This window comes from Ptychodera flava, chromosome 11 (assembly GCF_041260155.1).
Source record: "Ptychodera flava strain L36383 chromosome 11, AS_Pfla_20210202, whole genome shotgun sequence".
Classification (NCBI taxonomy): Eukaryota; Metazoa; Hemichordata; class Enteropneusta; family Ptychoderidae; genus Ptychodera; species Ptychodera flava.
The window spans coordinates 15,285,985-15,307,816 of NC_091938.1; the positions used below are offsets into that span (position 1 = coordinate 15,285,985).

Below are 21,832 nucleotides of genomic sequence, written 5' to 3' on the forward strand. Positions count from 1 at the left end.
CCCTAGTATACATTATTATTTAAAATTTTTTTTACATGTATTTGTATTTTTACAAGCATGGTAAGAGAAACTGAATAATATGAAGTTCTGCACATTAATTTCTTTTTTAAATTTTGAGTTACAATTTACAATATTGTAAAGTGTAGGTACAACTACCAATCAAAGTGAGACTTGAGTGGACACCGTGGGTCATCAGTATGTATTAGGGAGATGGTGCAGTGGCAAAGAATGTGAAATTTTCAGAAGAGTTACTTTCAGAATGTGCTTAGGAATACAATTCAGAATAACATTCAGACACTCACTATGTGAGATAATATTCTGTATAGAAGTAACAAGTCATTGACATTGACATAGTCCCCACTTGTAATAGGAGTATTAGTCTTGATGGGGCAGGGAAATGAGGTCATTAAGAAGTATCACTGGAGTGTATATGTTTAGATCTATGAAGTTATGCATATATATGCATATTCAAGGTCAAAGGTCATCAAGGTCACGTGACATTTTGAAAAAAAAAAACCCATTGTATTGCTAATTAATCCATATATGCCAAAATTCAGACCTCTAGCTCTATTGGCTTGCCCACAATTATATATGGGCATAATTAACGAGGTAAAGCATGTGTTGTCATAAGGTCTCCCATCCTACTAAATATAAAGGACATAGCACTTGTGGTTACTTATTTATTGACATAATCGTGTATTTTAGGTAAAAGGTTATCGAGGTCACATGACATTTTGTCAAAAAATTTCTATCCTATAGTCTGTCCCTATATACTAAAAATCATACATTTACCTCTATTGGCTTGCTCAAAATTAGATATGCACATAATTAATGAGGTACAATATGTGGCGTCATAAGGTGTCCCATCATACCAAATATGAAGGGTGTAGCACTTGTGGTTCCTGAGTTATGGACAAATATGTATATTTGAGGTCAAAGGTCATTGAGGTCACGTGACATTTTTGTCAAAAAAATTGTATTGCTAAGTTATCCATATATACCAAAAATCAGACCTCTAGCTCTATTGGCTTGCTCAAAATTAGATATGCACATAATTAATGAGGTACAATATGTGGCATCATAGGGTGTCCCATCATACCATATATGAAAGGTTTAGCACTTGTGGTTACCGAGTTATGGACAAATATGTATATTTGAGGTCAAAGGTCACGTTACATTTTGTGAAAGCGTCTGAGATATCTGCGTGAACGGATGGACTCACATGGATGGACTGACGGACTGACATGACCCAATCTATGAGCCCCCTGGACTTTATCTGTGGGGACTAAAAACTGTGTCACTGCATCCTTTTTGCAATATGAATACGATGAGAAACTAAATTTTATTTTTCTTGGCCTTATATATGGACTGTCTTATACATGGGAGTCTATGGACTGCCTTATACATGGGAGTCTATGGACTGTCTTATACATGGGAGTCTATGGACTTCCTTATACATGGGAGTCTATGGACTGCCTTATACATGGAGTCTATGGACTGCCTTATACATGGGAGTCTATGGACTGTCTTATACATGGGAGTCTATGGACTGCCTTATACATGGAGTCTATGGACTGCCTTATACATGGGAGTCTATGGACTGCCTTATACATGGGAGTCTATGGACTGTCTTATACATGGGAGTCTATGGACTTCCTTATACATGGGAGTCTATGGACTGCCTTATACATGGAGTCTATGGACTGCCTTATACATGGGAGTCTATGGACTGTCTTATACATGGGAGTCTATGGACTGCCTTACACATGGGAGTCTATGGACTGCCTTATACATGGGAGTCCTATGCCCTTACAAAAATGAGGTCCTTGCAGGAGAGCGACAGGAGAGCTGCAGGAGAGCGACAGGAATGTTCTGGGACTAAAGCTGCAGAGTTGCAGGCAGATTTCTGGCCCGCAGAATCTGCCCGCTAGCTGGGCAGATCACTTTGTCACAAATCTGTCCGGCAGAGCGGCAGCAAATTACTTGGCTGGTGCAGCATCTCTGCAGGAACATTAGTGGCCTAATAATTGTGGCTGATCAGATATATCTAACAACAAATCTGGCCGTAGAGCGACAGAAAATGATAGGAGTGGAGCAGCATCTCTGCACTTAATGTATTTTGACTATCAGACCATGGAGGTAGCAGAGGACAGATCGACTTACATGTATGGTAGTTGCACAGAGGCGATCAGTAAGCTTAATATTTGCTGTGGTATTGTCTATCACAAATATAAAAAAAATAAAATAAAAATAATTGAAGTTTGCAGATGGTATACGTAAGCCACAGCGATTACATATGAACGTGAGCGTGGCTTTGCAGTGCTATAGTTCATTTACAGTGTGATAATAGACAGTAATGCTATGATGTGATTGAGGCGATCGAGCTACAAACTGCTAAAACGGGTATTCTGATGATTAACAATGCTGTTTCATGAGTACACTATATAGGCAGCCACAAAAGATTCCTATGAAAATGTTTTCCTTGCCCATCAGGTTACTTTTTGAGCCAATGATAAATTAATCCGTAAGAAAATTCAAAATTAAATTCATGGCAGCAACGAAAATCTCTCGAAAATCGGCCGTAGTCCACGAAGGAAATAATAATTGATAACAATAACATTTCATTGCTTGCTTTTATTATAGGGTTTACATCACGTCTGTGACAATATTTGACCTTACAAATTATCTCATCGACAATTATTTCCAAAAACATCATTTTACTTTGATCAGTGCAGTTACTAAATCGCTGACTTTTGAAGTTTTTAAGACAAGGGAATAAATCTTGTAAATCCATTTTCCTTATTGCGTTCTCAACCCATGGATGCGTGTACGTGCACGTAATATGTGTAACCTCAACTCTCCAGAGAAACACACGCGAACACAAGTTTACACAGTTGAACTGATGCGTTGGTTTTCGTATCTCACTCTGTCGCAAAGAATACAATTTTCATTAAAACTTGGGTCCCGTAAAACCGAAAAGGCACACTATAGTTCTAGTAGTACCGTACCTTAGGTTTTGTACGGTAACACAGTTAGCACGGCGGCATATGGGAATGCTATACGTAGGGTTTCGCCACTATATTCCTGCTATATTCTGACATCGTGTCGCGACTTAGTCATGGCCACAGGAGCTCTCAGTGCACTGTTGCTTGGATGGTCGATCGAACGCTGTAGGTTTTTTCAATGAATTTTCCGTCAGTGTACTTTTTCAACGCTTTTGATTTGAAGTCCGCTGTACTTCATGCTAGCTACACTGCAGCGATCGCGAGGACTTTGTACCGGAAGTAATAGTATCACGCATGATGACATCATAGATCATGTGAAGACTTCGTTATGATTGGTCAGATTGGTAAAACAATCACAGGTCAAATCTCAGCGGCAAATTTTGGACAGTTACGACCTTTGAATTACTGAGTAAATCGTCGCTGATTTTTCCCTATAATTTTGACAAAATTTCGCGTAAATTTGCTGTTTGACATCGTCGTGACGACTTCATACACGCTAACTATGTCTGTAAAACCTATAGGCAATGTTTACGACACGTAAAAAAGTCATCGTCGTCATGATCAGCTTGTGGAGATTGATCGGCTGGTCGCTTTGAACAATGATCACCATAACATCCCCGTGGATCTAGGCGATCGTTTAAACTTCGGTAAGTAAATTTTCGATTTGCCTTCTCTGTGACGTGAAGACGTAGTTTTTACTGTTTTTGTTCGGCGCAATTCTCGAGTAATACTGTTCAATTGTATGAATTCTAATAAATTGGTATAACTCGTGAGGTTGAACGTAGAGTGTACAACGATCGAGGGACCGTGGTACAGTGTAAACAAAAAATGAAGTACATGCCGATACTATTATCTACAATAATATACTTCTCTCTTGAATTGGCAAAGGTAAAACCTTTGCTCATGTATACAAATTTCCCTCAATGTACGATATAAAACAAAGAAAGAACAATACATGTAGGAATTGTTGGATACGAATTAAGTTCTCAAACTCTTGACCGAGTCTGGTGCCTGCTACATGTATTCCAAAACTTACTTCTCTATGACATCAATATACATCTGTCTGCTTATAAGATCATTCTGAACGTCTGTGTCCTTAAAATTGAAGTTTATTTTAAAATTTTTATTAACGTATTTTGACATTTGTTTATATGTAACCTGTAGATATTTTGCTGGCATATTGTAAGGGGAATCAATGATTAATTTACAATATTTCATTGAAGTTCTACATGAACTCTTCATCACAAAATATGCATACAATATTCTATTGCATTTAATGCTGCAACCTTTTGATAAGCAACTTAGATATAAGCTCAGTACAAAGACCTACCTTTTTTCTAACTATGTTTCAATTTGGCTTTAGAAAGTTCATGTAGATATGCAATGAAGTGTACTCAAACCAAGCGAGTTTTACATAGTGAACTCTATAATTTTAACGGAATTACTGCAGGGGATAAATCATCTGCAAATTAAATTTTGTTTTATGCCAATGATTCTACTACTTTCCTAGTTTGAAGCAAATTGCAAGATGAAAAGATTGATACTACCGGTAGACTACTGCTATAAATCACATTTTGTCATTCACAAGTTGAGGGAACATTTTCTTTATTCTATGAATACATGCAAATTTCACAGTCTTCAATGTTTGATGGCTGTTGAACGAGTCAAAATTTTCAACCACAACGAGGATTCTAACCTGCATAACATGTATGTAGCTCTTAACATTACATAATTTTGTCATAAGCTTGATGAACTTTATATCTGACTTGAACTTTTTATATTTTTTCCAGCTTACGCATAGGACAACTTCAAGATGACAAGGCAAGCAATAACCAAAGCTGTAACAGACAAGTACAAGTCTTTCAAAATAGCCCGTCGTTGTGACAATATGAAGTTAGGACTTTACGGACACTTGAACATTTTTTGAACGTTAAGTATTATATCGGTCATGTTGATTGGCTTTAAAAATATGGTGGATTAAATTTTATTCCTACCAAATTTTTAGCCCTTGCATTCTTTTTTTTCTGGGCAGCAGAGTGGTGTAAAGTTGTAAGGTGATGGCTGGGTGATGGCTGATTTTCAGCAGCAGCAGTGATAAGATTCAGGTTGTTGGAGTAAATGTTAGTCAGAGTGCAGAAGGTAGGTTGATTTTTGTATGGCAGAGCAGCAGCTAGCCTGCCTGGCAGAGCAGTAGCTAGCCTGCCCGGCAGAGCAGCAGCTAATCTGCCCGGCAGAGCAGCAGCTAATCTGCCCAGCAGAGCGGCAGCTAACCTGCCCGGTAGAGCGACAGCTAACCCGCCCGGCAGAGCAACACCTAACCAGCCCGGCAGAGCGGCAACTATAACCGTCCGGCAGAGCGGCAGCTATAACCGTCCAGCAGAGCGACAGCTAACCTGTCCTGCAGAGCGACATTAATCTTTCCGGGAGGGATCCAGCAAACCTAATTTGGTTAGCAATGCCACGCTCTCCCGGAAAGATGGTCCTGGAGAGCTCCTGGACCACTGCGGGACCTTTTCTGGAGAGCTCCCGAAAATCTTGTCGGGAAGGCTAAAATTTTCATAAGGGTGGACTTCCTTATACATGGGAGTCTATGGACTGCCTTATACATGGGAGTCTATGGACTGCCTTAAACATGGGAGTCTATGGATTGCCTTATACATGGGAGTCTATGGATTGCCTTATACATGGGAGTCTATGGACTTCCTTATACATGGGAGTCTATGGACTGCCTTATACATGGGAGTCTATGGACTGCCTTAAACATGGGAGTCTATGGATTGCCTTATACATGGGAGTCTATGGATTGCCTTATACATGGGAGTCTATGGATTGCCTTATACAGGGGAGTCTATGGAGGCGAAAACTAAAAAGTCCTCTAACACGGCCAAATTTGATTGCATTGTGAAACAAATCAACGTGCATCTGTATGAGGTAGAGTACTATCCTTTTACCAAGTTTGAACGAAATCGCTCCAGGCGTCTCTGAGATATCTGCGTGAACGAAAAAAGTCATAAAATATGCAAATGAGCAATTAATTAATAAGCCACACCCACCAAAATCTAATCAGATCTAAGTCTCATCATGATAATACCAAATACCAAATTGCATGACATTGGACCTAAGGGTTCTTAAGTTATGAGTGGAACAAAATCTGTCTACGGACGGACGGACAGACGGACGGACAGACGGACGGACGGACGGACGGACGGACAGACGGACACACACACAGACATTGTGGCAACATAGGACACCTTTGGTGCTTCGCACCACGGTGTCCAAAAATGAATAACAAAATAACCATCAAAAGATAACAATAATTTAATACCAAGTAGATGACTAATTGAACCACAAATAATTAACAATCCTTTTCTTGTTGCAATAGTTTCAAAGTTATTTTCATTTCGTTTTTGGATCTATACCAAAAGACAAAGGTGAAAAGGCTATTAATATGGTTTGTAAGAGATCGGATTGCACAGGATAATATGCACTGTATCACAGGGTCATTCACTTCTGGTCAGGCAGGCAGGTACACATTTACCTGAATACTGCCCTCAAGTGTTGACCTGCTGTATCCCAAACTATTTGATCTGTCGACTCAAGCATCGTCCCCCCCAAGCATTGAAATTGAAACTTGGTTATCAAAGAGTGGTGAAAAACACCCGGAATAGTGGCATGGGAAAAATAATCAAGCAGTAAATGGATTTAAAAATAACATTTTTTTCTGAAGGATAATGTTATATCATCGTACACGATTTTCCACTTTTGCCTCAATCACTTTTGATGTAGTTCGATGCGGTGTGTCTTTTAACACTTTAATTGACAGATGTCAAAATGTAGGTGCAGAGTCTGATTTATGGAAGTAGATGTGTGGGAAAAGCATCCTGCAATTTCAGAAGCTGTAGAGAGGAATAGAGGATATTGAAAATCAATGGAACATTAAAAGTACATATTTGCTTCACTTGAAGGACTATTCTCTAAATCAATACAGATTGCTTTCCCACACTTGACATGAGTAATGAGGTGACATTGAACATGTGTACAAATACTCCAGCTCCTAATTGATTTTAAAAAATGAGAAATAGATTCCTTTGTTGGAACATGTTTCTGTTTTCCATCAGCGTCTCTTTGAAATGGAGAAGTTAGGGCCAAGCATTAACAGCAGACAACAAAAAAGAATAGATGCTTGTCATAATGATATTGATATTTCTGATCGGTGCAAATGGAATAGTAATTTGAGCAAACAATTTCCTGAAATGTGATTATGCACATACCAGTCACTACCATGAATTGTGTGCATGTCACTGACTCCCTTTTGAACCCAAATTTATTCTGGCTTTTATGAATTCATTTACAATAGAGCTTGTACGTTTCTTTCAATCCTTTGCACTCTTTCCTTATCTTTGCAGTTTTACTGTAGTTGTCATTAACACTAACTGTGTAATTTTAGAAAATATGAAACGCAGAAACTGACATACTTGTAATATTACAATATTGTACCACATTATGCATATGGGTTTAACTCAACAGGTGGCACCAATATCACATGATCAAAAAACCTGCAATGTACATATATATATATACTGCCTCAACAACAAAAAAATTGCAATCACAGTTATTGAGTATTCATATTTAACTCTATGTCATCAATCTTTAGACCCAGGTATATTGCATGAGATATACATGTGTATTTCAAAAACTACTGTTCATGTGTATTATTATGTACAGTTGAACTACTCAGTTTATTCTGATTGAAATTCTTTCTCACATTTACCCTGACATTTCCAAATATCAGCAAGGAATCCCTAGTTTCACAGAAGGCATACTTTGATCTTTTGAAAAGCAGGAAAACGATAATGTTTCCTTGGTGTTGAACTCTACAGGCGTCAATGAACAGTGCACTTGAAAGAATTCCTTAGGACGATCACACAAAGAAAATGGATTTTTAAGTCTGCATTTTATTTTTACCTTGTGAAATCCTTGAGGGAAAAGCTGTCAAGTTAATTGAACATGTATGTACATATGAAATAGCTTAGAGTCAATAAGATACACTTACAGATAGATAGATAGATAGATAGATAGATAGATAGGTAAAAGCTAATTTATCGTATTACTGTTACATGGACGTAAAGATCAGCAAGTTAATTCACAATATGTAAGATCCATTTTGGCTTATCCAATAACACTGAAACAGTGGTTGTTATCAGAGGCATTACAATTGGGTTTTACAGTACAGAACCTTGTATGGTACGTGTACACATATGATAGTAGAAGTACAATGTATAAACAAATGTTAATACAGCCCATAATTCCATATCAAAGTCCAGAAGTGCAGAATATACAGTGTTTATCCATGGAATATACCATAATTCCCAGTTGCTCATTTAACCCTTTCACTCCCAGTCCCCTGTGTACAGGTCCAACTTTACCATAGAAAACAATGGATTTGGGACAAACCATGGTGGTGAAAGGGTTAAGGAAAGAAATAACCCTGTCACATCCCTGAAAATGATTACTTTCCATTAAAATGTCAGTTCTGGTCTGATGCATTGCCTGGCTTCATGGGAAACCACACACCTGTATTAATATTTCATAACTCGACTTGCATTCTGCGACCCAAATACCATGCTCCGGTGCTCATGGAGGAAGTGCGGCCACTTATGCTTGCAATGAAAAGCTATTTCGTTTTTCACATTGGAGAGTACATCCTTAATTCTTGTGTATAATTTATTTTGATGAAACTCAGATTTCTGTTAATACTTGAGTACTTGATTGATACCTGTGAGATTTTTTCTGTACAAATGCTGATATTGACATCGATATCTGAGCACAAGGCAGTCAGCAAATACATATCAAAATCAAAATCATAAAATGTGAACATCAAGTATTGGGCGAATATCTACATCTGTAGATGCAGGTACTGAAAACAGTATGTAAACCTTGTGCAAAAATATTGTCCATCTACTCAGTGCCATAGAAAAAGCCCTCAAACACCTGACATCCTAATCTGCAGTACACTGTGAACTTGACTCTCATTTGTCTGTTCCGATTTCAAGGACAGGAGCTTTTACTGTCAGAGAGAATGATTAATGATGTCAATAAGACTTCTATAAAACCATTATACACAATAAATCTATAAATATCAAAGGCCACTGGTAAAGTTCAAGTTTCATCAAATGAACATCCTGACATTGAGCCAGATTTTCCATGTAGGTTCCCAACTGTCATTTATGTTCAAACCAACATCAATATGCATCCTTCTCCTTATTTCAAAGTGGAAAGGTCTAATTTTATGAGAATTTAGACTGTGTTTTTTTATTATAAAACTTCATGTAGAAGAAAAGGTTTCAATATTACATCTTGCAAACACTTTAATAGCTGCAATGAACTATTATTCTGCCACTCTCTCAAGTGTGAAGGTCAAGCACAAAAAACTAATACACTCAGAATATACTTCATTGGCTTTGATGTCAACCCCCTCCCTCCCCCTTGAAATAAAAATTTCATGTGAATAACAGTATACATGTAGTCTGACTGCCCCCCTCTTAAACGAATGAATTAGAGCAGGCATGCATCAGTTGTTGTCCAGCCCCTCGTAAGGTACATACAATGTATGCAATATGCAGTGTAGGTAATTGAAGTTCACTAGATGATTATAACACATAAAATCTCTTTGAAAGTTTCTCCATTTACATGGTTCCTTCAAACACGCTCTTCTATTGAATACTGCCCACCTGAAAAATTCTTAAAACAAAGGTTACCGTACAATCTGTACCTTTCCCTGCACTTTTATTGTAATTGACAAACATTTGGTGGTAAAGATGGAGGTCAACTCATTAATTTTGTTTTAGCTTTAATGAGGATGTACATCGTACTTTTTTCCTGAAGTTTGAGAGACATACAGTATCTAACGATTATGACGATGAAGGATATTGCTTCAGAAAACGGAGAAAATCAAAAGTTATGATTGATTCCACTCCTGTAGATTGATTTTCAAGGTTATCAGCTACTGCGAATGCTTCTTTTGTGAGATGGTATTTTTATGTAGTCAGACAGCATGGAAACAGGAGTCTATAAACACAATTCATGATTGCCATAAATCTCCCAGAATGGGCGAAGTTGCGATGGGATTACATTACTTACAAGACTGTATTATACACACTTGGTGTGTGGTGTTCGTACATGTACACAGAGTTGTCTATTAGTTATGCTATGGCGATAGGGTGGTACTGTCAGTCGAATGAGATTTGAACTTGGGTGGCTGTTCCTCTTATATGTAAATCTACTGCAGGTACAAGCTCTAACTGTTGATTTTGTCACATATGTACTAAAGTACAGTTTCTTGCTGTACTTCCAAAATCATGAGAGCGCCTAAAGTTCAACTTGTCAAAACACAGCCTGTATGTACTAGTATAAGATTGTCAAATGTTTCGGTATTGACAACTCAGTTTTGCCAAGACTAGAATACATTTGTTTACTAGAGTGTAACTTTGTATACCTGTACATATACAATGTATTATGTAGCCATGGTTAATATATGCATTTAACTTACTGCAGGGAGATGATATGATATAACAGAAACTTTTTCCTGCACAAAAATTGTGAAAGAATTATCGAAGTTGCAACTAACTGTACAGTATACCTTGATAAAGTTAGCATCAATATATTTTGAGATACTAACTTTAAAAAATGGATTTTAATTTTATCAATCCCAGTTGTACATGCACAACAGAATTTAAATTTAAAATCATTCATTCACACAAGTTTTAAGCCAATGCATACATTTTGAGTGAGCAATGTATTTAGCTATTCATGCAAATTTTTCAAACCTATGAACTGGTGAAACAGTTCACTCACAAGTGATGTTCTGTATTTGTAACAAAATGAAATTTCTGAAAGATTTGCTTGAATATTTTCATTTTAATTTTCTCGGTCCCTCAGTCAATCTTTTGCTGGTACTCAGAAGGATTGATCCAGAAACATTTGCGGTCGATGAGGTAGACGTTTTTTCATGTCACTTACTCACCTTGTGTCGCTTTGTTGATAAAATATATGCCTCTTGAAGTTTTGTTTCACATTTTCCCCTCCTTGAGTGAGTTTGCAGCTTTGTCGACACGTTTAAGAGCAGCTTCAGAAGTCTGGTTTGACCTGTCGCACTTGATTTTCAAGCCGATGATGTTGAGCGGGTTAATTGAAAATATCTCAAACAAAGGTTGCGCTGAAAAAATAATCACAGAAGGCCTCTTCTAAAAAGATAAAGAATGCTAAAAATGCACAGAGCCTGCAGCTAGGACGTGTACCATGGACAGAAGATTCAAAAGAGATGTGAATTAATGCACTGGCGGGGGTGGGGGTGGGGGGTGGGTGGGGGGGGGTTGCATCAAAGGTGCGATGGATGAAAAGATTATATTTAGAAAAGCCCAGAACTGTTTTTTGTTTGGATTTGACTTGATGATTTCAGTGAAATATTGTCACTCCTGTTTTTCTCAGAAGTAGATCGGGCCACACCTGAGAAAACACACAGAACTTTGAGCCATATTTATAGTCTTGTCCAAAAGTGTTGATTGTGGTACACACATACGTGTATCTGTGCATGCTGGATATTCATGTAAAGCAGCCTTTGTACCTGCCTGTAAATTTGATCATACACAACTGAAATGCAATATTTCTAATTTGGATTGGTTTATTGGGCCGGGACACACCCAAAGTCAATAGAGTGTCCAGATATCAATGGCTTCACATTCTCACCTTTCTTTTCATATAAGTGGAAAGTACATCATATACCCCTGAGTACATACGATAGAGCAATAGGTACATGAAGATAAACTGTTGAAAATAGCAAGACTTTTACAGAATTATGTCAACCCAGAGGGGTTTTTAAGGTCACACAGTCAAAGGTTAATGTTCTCTTTATCTATGCAAACCAGAAAATGGAAAATTAGAAGTTTGCTCCAACTGGCCGTGAAACTGATGCCCCCAACCACCCTAGCTTATAATTGTAAAGTTTATTTCTCTCCCTTAGCTTGGTACAGGTTGATTTTTGTCATTAATAGTAAAATATGTGATATTGGAAGGATATAATTCAGTGTTATGAGTTGATGAATCTTAATGATTGTATCAACAAATCAAAAAGTTTGCATGTGTGCTAAGGTAACATGATTAATCTGCATAAATATGAAATGGTTGCAGTTTTCTGAAAGTATTACATGAATTTTGCTGAACATATAATGGAACATTTTGTGAAGTAAATGGTTCATTTTTTGTTCCAGTTGACCACATGCCTACTTAAAGAAGTTAAGCATTAATTAGTCGCTAATGAGAGTGGGAAAATGTGACTTCTGTAACTATTAAGTCAGGTAATAAGCTTTGAGAGAAATCCTCTATACAGCAGTATTGTGGGTGGAGATTGTTTGGACTGTTGTTGACATTTGCAGCTCTTCCAAGGGAGCCAACAGACTGGACTGCATTTGGTTACGCCAGCTTGTTAACCTGTGACCTCGTGTCCAGGACCCAAACTTTGATATCACATGCAGTTTTTGAGCCCTAATATACGCGCATGAGATAAATTGTTACCCTATAGGACTGTTTTGGCATGTGTTCTTCAACAGGTAAGCTGTGGCCTTGTCAAAAAAGTGTCGGGGAGGAAACTGTAAAGAGGTATGTATGTGACAGGTTTCTGCTGTCTTTCAAGAAAAAAAAGCGATTGAAAGCATGAATAAAAACCCCAATTAGCATTCTAGTCTCCACCCTTCACCACAATGCATTTGAGTGGCTGAAATGTAATCCCTTGGTAATCTTTGATTCCGGTCGTGTCGCATCCACACAATCAAGTCCCTAATAATCGCCAGCACACTTTCTAAGGGTGTTTGTTTTGGAAATACTTGTTAAAAGTAACCAGCCCGGAGTTTCCGGCACCTCGATCTCCTGCGCCCTAGTTCGGAAGTGGCATTGAAAAAGTAGACACGCGTGGATATTTCAGGAGTCCGTAGGCCTAGAAGCAGTACGTCGTGAGTATCATTAATGTCATATGTGTTTTGCACTGTGTTGGGGATTGGCACTTTTTGTCTTTGAGTGAGCTGTGAAGCTGTAGAGTGAGAGCTTAAAAGGCTGGTGAGATTTTAACACAACAAGTTGAGTAGAAAGCCCTGTTCTCTCCAGTCATGCGTGTTATTTCAGACTGGCATGGCTTCACTCAAGGGTACTGAAAGAAACCAGAAACCCCAGCAGACAGCCAAGTCTGGTTAAATTTGACGGAGAAAAAAACCTCAAAATCGTTTCTTGCAGGAAACTTCACGACACACTAGAAACCCTAACTTCACAAAACTTGTAAGGATATTTCCATTGATACTATTTGTACCTTAGGAATGGATATACAGCTGGGTTTCTTTTTGTCAAGCATTTTGTTTTGAATTCTGGTCAGATTTTTGATGTACTATTGTGTAGCATAGGGTTCAGTAACATGTTGAGTGTAGGGTCTCCTTACCTTTCAGCTGATTTTCGGTAGCTGACCATCGAGATGTTATGCCCACATGTTGAATTCCCCAATGTAACTGGACTTTCAGAGAGTCAGAGTCAGAACGCTCGCAGCACGTCATTTCTGCAAGCGCTCTTTTCCATTTCAATGGATGGTAAAAAAAAAAAAGAGCTACTTATGCAAAAAGTATATGGCTAGTACCGAACATTGTTGAGTCGGCTGTGCTCGAAGGAATTTTATGACTCGTAGCGGTGTCACACATTCATGGCACGTCGCGAAGAGATGGATTAAGTATGTATATACCGGTAGTTGGTCCACAAGTAGGTCATGGATAGTTGAGAATTCATGTGATGCTGTCTACTTCTCTGAGTGCCGGAATGAGTAGGTTGTCTTGCTTTTTTCAATTTGGATGTTTTTCTCTCATTTTAAGCATGGTAAACAAGCGAAATGTCGGCATCGTTGACAGAGTAAAGCGTGCATAGTTGACTTAACCTGGGCTTGTTGCTGCACACAATGCAGTTCCTGGAGGCGAAAAGTGCCAGTGTTGTCACATTCTGATGTACCATTTCACAAAAGTCGTCAACATTGACTGAATTGTAGTAGCAGCTAATTAGCTTGAAAGATTGATTATATCACAAATGTTACTGACCAGAAATGTGCAGTATTCCGCTTTAAGTTTAATTGACCTCTTCTTTTTTCAAGTTTAATGCTTTTGGTTACTGAAATTCCGCTATGCAAATATCACCCATTTAAGTAGAAAGCATCTAACTGTAAATGAATCATCGTCCCTATAGGGAGGATGATTTTAATCACACAGTTCACTGTAGCTCCTTGTGTTCATGTAAATAGAAAATACTGTATATACCATGTACATGTTACTCATGTATGCTTGAATTGTCAACTTTATTGTTATCAACAATGTTTGAAATGTGAGTTAGTGCCACTGAATCAAAAAAGTAATTTGGTGTCAAATTTGCAAACTGGTTATTACTTATATTGAATTTCATCCAGACGAGTGTCTGTCTGGAAAATCTTTACCTTTGAACTGTTACAACCCAATGGTATTATCAGTTTTACCCAATGGTCATCAGTTTTACATTTTGTTTCTACCTGGGTCTGTCACAAACCTGGAAGTGACTAGCTACCCCTCTACAACAGTAAGGATGTTTTAGCGAGATCTTTTGTGAAAAATGTTATCGACAGTGAGGGAGAGACCATTGCGATATCTTTGATGTGCCCAGGCAGTAGCATCATACATCAAGCTGTCACCCCTATAAAGTGCACAATTTGTCCACCATACCAAATCAACAGGTTGTTGTCCTTTTTCCCGGGACAGTGAGGAAAACCCCTTTCACCACTGAATTTTGGAACAGTCCATTTGTTTTCTGTGGCCCATAGTTGGACCTTTTTAGAGAGAGACAAGAATGAAAGGTTGAACGCTCATAGGCAAACTGGCATTCCAATATAATAATATGCTTTAAGATGCAAGTGTCAGTGTTTAAGTTTTCAGGTGATAATGAAAACAACTGAAGCTTTAAGCCGTTAAAAAAGTGGGTCAGACATGCAGACAGTGTGTTTGTCTCTAATTCGACTTTGTGCATGTAAAATCAGAGATATTTCAAATTGAGTTTCTGTGGAACCACAGAGCATGAGTGTTGATAGTCGCGACTGCATGGTGCCTGTCGCTGAGCAAATCATGAACCCGTCATTAGTTAAATGCAAGTGGAGTAACTGGACTGTTGGTAAACAAAAGACATATTTTGTGAGATTCCCAAATGAACAGTTGCAGGTTAAAGTGATTACAATGCGTGGCTTGTTTCAACCGAGCTGTATGCATCAGTTCATTTTGTCTATGGTCAGGGGACCTGCATATCCATTGGCTTCTGGTGATTCAATTACAGTTTATTTCAACCCATCCCCTGCTTACGTCAGGTTGGTATCAGTGGCCCCCTAAATCTGACAAAAACCTGATTCAAGAGAAGAAAGGCAAAGAGTAAGCCAATTAACCAACTTGTCTTTCTGTGAAGTTAGTTCATTATGCCCTTTGATAACTGTCATGTATGTGTTTGGTTGATGCATAGATCCAAGAGAAACTCTACAGTCTATGGTTGATGGTATTAAAAAGATTTGTATTATTTTTATGTGCTGAGTATTAAACATAAAGGTGTTCAATATTTTTACATCTATTTTCTGATCAAAATCAAATCGACAAAAACTGTCAAAGTTAATTTTGATAATGCTCTCCAAAGTCTGATGTCCACTTATTTGTTCCGGTAGAGTTTGCTGTATAATTCGGTACAAAGTAGAGAGTGACATTGTTTAAGGTAGTGTGCGTCTCAAAAGTGAAAGACTTAAACTTTTGCTCAAACTTTCCTCAAGGAATCTTTCAACCATTCTCTTTCAAAATCAACAATAAAAATCGGGGGTCACCGTGCAAATTTTGGTACTAGAGAAACAAATAACTCAAGATTTACCGATATTTAATATTCAAAATGGCCGCCATCCCTGTGTTAACTCTATGGAGAAAAATAAAATTTTCGAATTTTGAAAAACTAAGCCAGTAAAACGTCTTCTAATACCAAGAGCTTCAAAATGAATCCTCACAAGTGGTATATCAGAAAACAGGGATAGAAATACTTTTTTAGCTCCCATAGCCATATGTATATATGGCAATGGAAGCTATTCTTATAGGCTAGGAAATGTCTGTATGTCTGTATGTCTGTATGTCTGTATGTCTGTCCGTCAACATCAAAAACTCCAAAACCGCTGCACATTTCATCTTGATATTTGGTGTGTACATGGATGATGGGCTGTAGATGAGATTTTGTTCAAATGAAGTTGTCATTGCCAAAAATATGCAAATTAGTGCCAAAAAAGGCGTTTTTGGTAAAAAAATCTCCTTCTTCATAACCGCTGGTCAGACAGCTTTGATATTTGGTATACAGGTCCCTAGGGATAACCCAACTTGGATTTGTTCAAATTGTGATGAAATATGCAAATCTGTATTTTTAAGGAATTTTTTGTCATTTTTGGTCAAAAATTTATTTCATCAAAACCGCTTGTCTGACAGCTTTGATATTTGGTATACAGGTCCCTAGGGATAGCCCAACTTGGATTTGTTCAAATTGTGATGAAATAAGCAAATCTGTATTTTTAAGGAATTTTTTTGTCATTTTTGGTCAAAATTATTTCATCAAAACCGCTCGTCTGACAGCTTTGATATTTGGTATACAGGTCCCTAGGGATAGCCCAACTTGGCTTTGTTCAAATTGTAATGAAATAAGCCAATCTGTATTTTTAAGGAATTTTTTTGTCATTTTTGGTCAAAAATTTATTTCATCAAAACCGCTCGTCTGACAGCTTTGATATTTGGTATACAGGTCCCTAGGGATAGCCCAACTTGGATTTGTTCAAATTGTGATGAAATAAGCAAATCTGTATTTTTAAGGAATTTTTTTGTCATTTTTGGTCAAAAATTTATTTCATCAAAACCGCTCGTCTGACAGCTTCGATATTTGGTATACAGGTTCCTACAGATAAACTAAATATGATATACAGAATATATGATGAAATCTGCAATTTTGTATTTTGGTGCAATTTTTGCCATTTTTGGTCAAAAAATGTGTTTCTCAAAAACTACTTGTCTGATGCCTTGATATTTGGTATACAGGTTCCTGGGGTTCTCTTAGTGTGATATAGTGAAATTTGATGAATCTTCAATTTTTGTATTTTTGGGTCAGTTTTTGCCGTTTTTGGTCAAAATATTTGTTTCTCAAAAGTTACTCATTTGATAGCTTTGATATTTGGTATACATTTTTATACATAATTATGATGAAATCATCAATTTGTATTTTTGCAGCTAATTTTGCCATTTTAGGTCAGGCCCCTGAAATGAGCTATCAAAGATCTCAACCTTCTTCATCAATACATATGTCACAAAACGTTGCTCTCTTCATAACACAGCAGAGCTCTGTCGACCATTGGGTCGTTTGTTAGCTCCCATAGCCATATGTATATATGTTTACAAGTTTACATTTTATTGAAAATCTCAATAGCCACTGAGCAGATTAGATGAAAAATTAGCATGTACGTACTTTGGGCTGACCTGAAATGATTGTGCACATCTTGGGTCAGTATCTTGGACTTGCTATTTTTCATGAATTTTTTTGTAATTTTCTCCCATTTTTGGTCAAAAATCTTCTTCTCTGAAACCACAAGTCTGATTGATTTGAAACTTGGTATGGAAGTGCATAGGAGTGACCTTTCTCAAATCTGGGCAAATCGTGGTGAAATTTGCATATTTGCATTTTTTGGCTATTTTTTTCATTTTTGATCAAAAATTTTTTTAACTCTGAAACCACACGTCCGATTGAGTTGAAACTTAGTGTAGAGGTTTTTACGGGTGACGTCAGTAAGATTTGATCAAATTCTGGTGAAATTGTATAATTTTATTTTATTGGGGGAATTGTTTCTATTTGTGATAAAAAAATCTTTTAGCTTGATTTTAGCTTGTTTTGATAACTATATGGGAGCGACCAGTGACATTGTCACTATTTTTATTTCTTGTGGCAAAAGTTTGCCACCGGATATAAAATCAGGTGGCAATTATGAAAAATCTGGTGGCAGTTTGTGATCGGTATAATACAACATTTTGTCATTGCCATATACTCATTCTAATTTATAAATTCTTGAAAATATGGTGAGTACACGTCACAAAAAATCAACCCATACTGCAGGCCTCGAAAAAAATTTTCAAACTTACCAACCGTGGGACACGTGAATTTCATTTTTTCTGCCGACAGGAAAAATTACTTGCCCTAAATTTCTAATAACTGTACTAGTAATTTGTAACAGAAAGCAAGAGTTTGGCCATATGAAGTGAATTCAAAGAGGGAAAAAACAGATTCAAACATGAACTACATTGTAGTACATTCTTGTTAAAATGAAGGACTATTACCAAATCTGAAATGTCGCAGAAGAAATGTTAGACTACTTTAGTTTTTTTCTGCAGATTTGGCCATCTAGAAAACATCTTTGAATTTGGAATTTTTCCACAACCTAATCCGAATTAAAATCTTTGCATTTGAGTAATAAGATTGTGTGATTTACAATGTGCATAGCTGGCTGCTGCTCTTATTATCACGCTGAGATCACAAACAACTGCTCTGCTATATGTACATCTGCAACCCTTTTACCTGTTTACACGTTTACTCACTGAGCACAGCCGCCTTTCAAAGTTCTGTTTTGATAAATGTATTCATCAAGAAAGCAGATTCAAGTTTTGTTTTCGTTACTCTTCAGTGCAGATTTGTTTTCTGTAAGTGAGAGCCGATCCCTAACAACCAAGGTCACGTAATTTGAAACTGTCTGCATCTCACGCACTACGTAGCTGCAATATGTGGCCTCCTTGGTCGACTGAGCCCGTTTCGACTACGATGTAAACTTGTACTTTTTCATCTGGGTGTTGATTTACGTTGAACAGTAAGCATTGCCGAGATCCATGGCTTCGAATAAGTTTACATCCATTTACCAAGCACAGGGTGCAATTACACTATCGCGTGAAGCCGATCGACTGTCATACGACTCATGCTGCACTTGCACAAAGAGAATAGCAACCACTGTCAAGAGCATACCACTTTACGGCACACATACAAAACAGTGAGTTCACTCCGTGTCGTCGGAGAGAACATGTCGCAAAACTGTATTTTTACGACTTTTTGTGTTTTACAACAGCAAGAACGATTATTTTGCGATGTCTGGCGGATTTTCAAGGGTTTTCAGAAAAAAAACTTTTGAGAGTTGAAGGACTTACAATGATTGTAGGCGTGTACAGACCTAATGAAATACGTTTTCAAGCTTGAATTGTCCAGAGCTTAGTTAATTCAACCGCTGGTGCACTTGCCCGTCGGACGGGAAGCATATTGATTTTACTTGCCCGAACGCAAAATTCACTAGCCACGGGCGTCGGGCGATAGGAATTTTTGAGCCCTGTATATGAATTACAAGTATTTATTGTTATTTAATTCATGCAGGCTGCAGTTTGGCTTTGTTTTCAAAATGTCACAACATGCTTTTATCTTGTGCCGTATGACTGCATATGCGGCTATCACAGAGGGCAACAACATGTCCATTGTACAAAAGCTGCTGTCATCGATATGGAGATTAGCCAATCAAAAGTTTGGATTCACGCTGTGTTTTCATTCATGCCAAAATGTCGCAATTAGTTTGGTTTTTTTGCTAATGAGTTTTTCCGCCGTCAGACAACGCGTGTTCCTTCAGACTAGTGTTCCTTCATTCAAGCTGTAGGATCGATGACATGATGACCCAAAATTTAGTGGCAGAAAAATACCACCAGAAAAAAATTTGGTGGCAGATTGACAGGTTTTGGTGGCAAATGCCACCATTGCCACCGATTATTTCGATCACTGAGAAAAGAATTGTATAAGTTTGAGAGTCCGAATATCTGTCACCGAGGCCCGTTCAACCTTAAACCTACATATTCACCCCTGCATCCCTGTGAGCATTACAATCCCAACTGATACTGACAAGGTTAGGCCAAGTTATGGTGGTGAAAGGGTTAACAACATTTGAATCATCACAGTTCACTTGTCATAACTTGTGTAAAAGTACTACTTTTTTTTTGAAGTTTTCCCTGTGACATAAAGATCCAAATCTGACACTTTCTTGACCACTTGACCAACAATGTTCGTTGATCTTCGGTGCTTTAGAAACAAACTGGAAATCGTATTATGGTAGCTGAACTCACTAAAAGCATACAGTAAACTTGTGTGTTTACGGTAATAAATATGTTCCACCAACTTACACATTTTTTTTTACAGTCAGTTTTGGTATTGGTGATGTAAAATGTGAATTTATTGCTCCACCATTCAAAGACAAGGAGACCAAGCCCATGTGAAACTTTCACAACTCTGATACACAGACCAAAGGGACACAAATCATTCTGTCAAAACCTGTAATCTTGCATTCGTAATCATGCTTGCATGAACTTAATATATTACTGGTGTGCCACAACTGTTACCCGCGTGGTAAATCAGTTTTGCAAAACTGTCAAGGCACCCGGCCAATATGCAAAGATGTCTAAATTTGGACTCAACGCATGTCTGTCTCGCCATGGGGACAGATCTTCTTGACAGGTTAAAAGTACTTAACTTATGCTCAAATGCACTTTGAATTCACCCTGGTATTGTTTTCAGTGGCATGGGTCAGTCCAAGTACTTTGAAGAGGGCTGAAAGGGGTCAAAAGCAAACTGATAGTCAGAGAGTTAAATTAAGCTTCCAATAGCTTCATTACTGTGTCGGACTGAGTCAAAAAACATATTTGACAGAGATGGTTAGATTTTTTTTTTCATAGTTGTGTCAGAGTTCATGCTTTCATGTTTGTATGAAAATGAAAAATACTAACCAGTTTGGATCTCTTGATGTTGGAATTTACTAGTATGGGGAAGCGAAAAATAACTTTTTTAATGTTGCTGTTTGTTGACAGTATAGCGTAGTGTACCTATCATCTCAATGCAATCATGTTTACTGAAGGAAGGTAAAGTGAATTTGAAAAAGCTTCAATTAGATTTTTCATTTCGGCTACAGTATCTTAGCAGCGAGGTTAAGATAAAAATAAAATAGGAAAGTACAAGAAAATAGTGGATATTGATTGTCCTCAAAGTAAAAAAACACTGACTTTCACGCCTTCTCTTCTTGACAAGTCTGTCACACCTTTGTTAACCAGTTCCTAAGGTTTACTGTTGCGCATGAAATGTAGCTGTCATCCTTCTGTTGACGGATTCTCTGGAGAGATGTTAAGATCCTATCAATGGCAACTCCGAACTCACAAAGAAAATTTGGAAATTTATAGAGATTATTTTTCATTAGCCCCATACCATTCAATATGAAATCTTAAACGTTTTTTATATCAGTGGTACTTTCTCAAGTTTAAATGGCCCCTTGATGTAGCTCAGAGGACACACAGATTGTAATATCACCAAATTCTTATATTAAGCATTTGTGTATCTGTAGAGAAGAATAGACTAGTCAAGTTTAATAAACCGTTGGTAGAAAAAACTTGCAAGTTTTTATTTGAAATTGTTGATAGCCAGAGCAATAACTATATCAATAAAATATGTCCTGCCCCTTCACAATAATCTATGTACAAATGTAGCAGGAGTTAGCTTCACCTGGTACTCTGTAGTGAATTTCTTTCTGAATTTCTTCAACACAATCTCTATGTGGATTCCTTCTTTTTCCTAACCCATAGGATATGCATTTCAATAGCACAGTGTTCCCCATGCTGTTCATCGTATCTCCTTTTTAAGAAAACTGAAAAAATGTGCATCTGCAATCT

General features: G+C 37.6%; 1 protein-coding gene across 9 annotated transcripts in view; it reads left to right on the top strand.

The window, feature by feature from the left end:
- The window catches only part of LOC139143618 (tensin-1-like), a 188,830-nt gene that overhangs the window by 24,696 nt on the left and 142,302 nt on the right, over positions 1-21,832 (top strand). The window contains exon 1 of one of the 9 annotated variants that reach the window (XM_070714095.1): positions 12,891-13,009. The exons of the other annotated variants lie outside the window; for them this stretch is intronic. The gene's annotated coding sequence lies outside the window, so the exon portion shown is untranslated. Of the gene's footprint in view, positions 1-12,890; positions 13,010-21,832 lie in introns of those variants that run through there. 9 annotated transcript variants of the gene reach the window in all.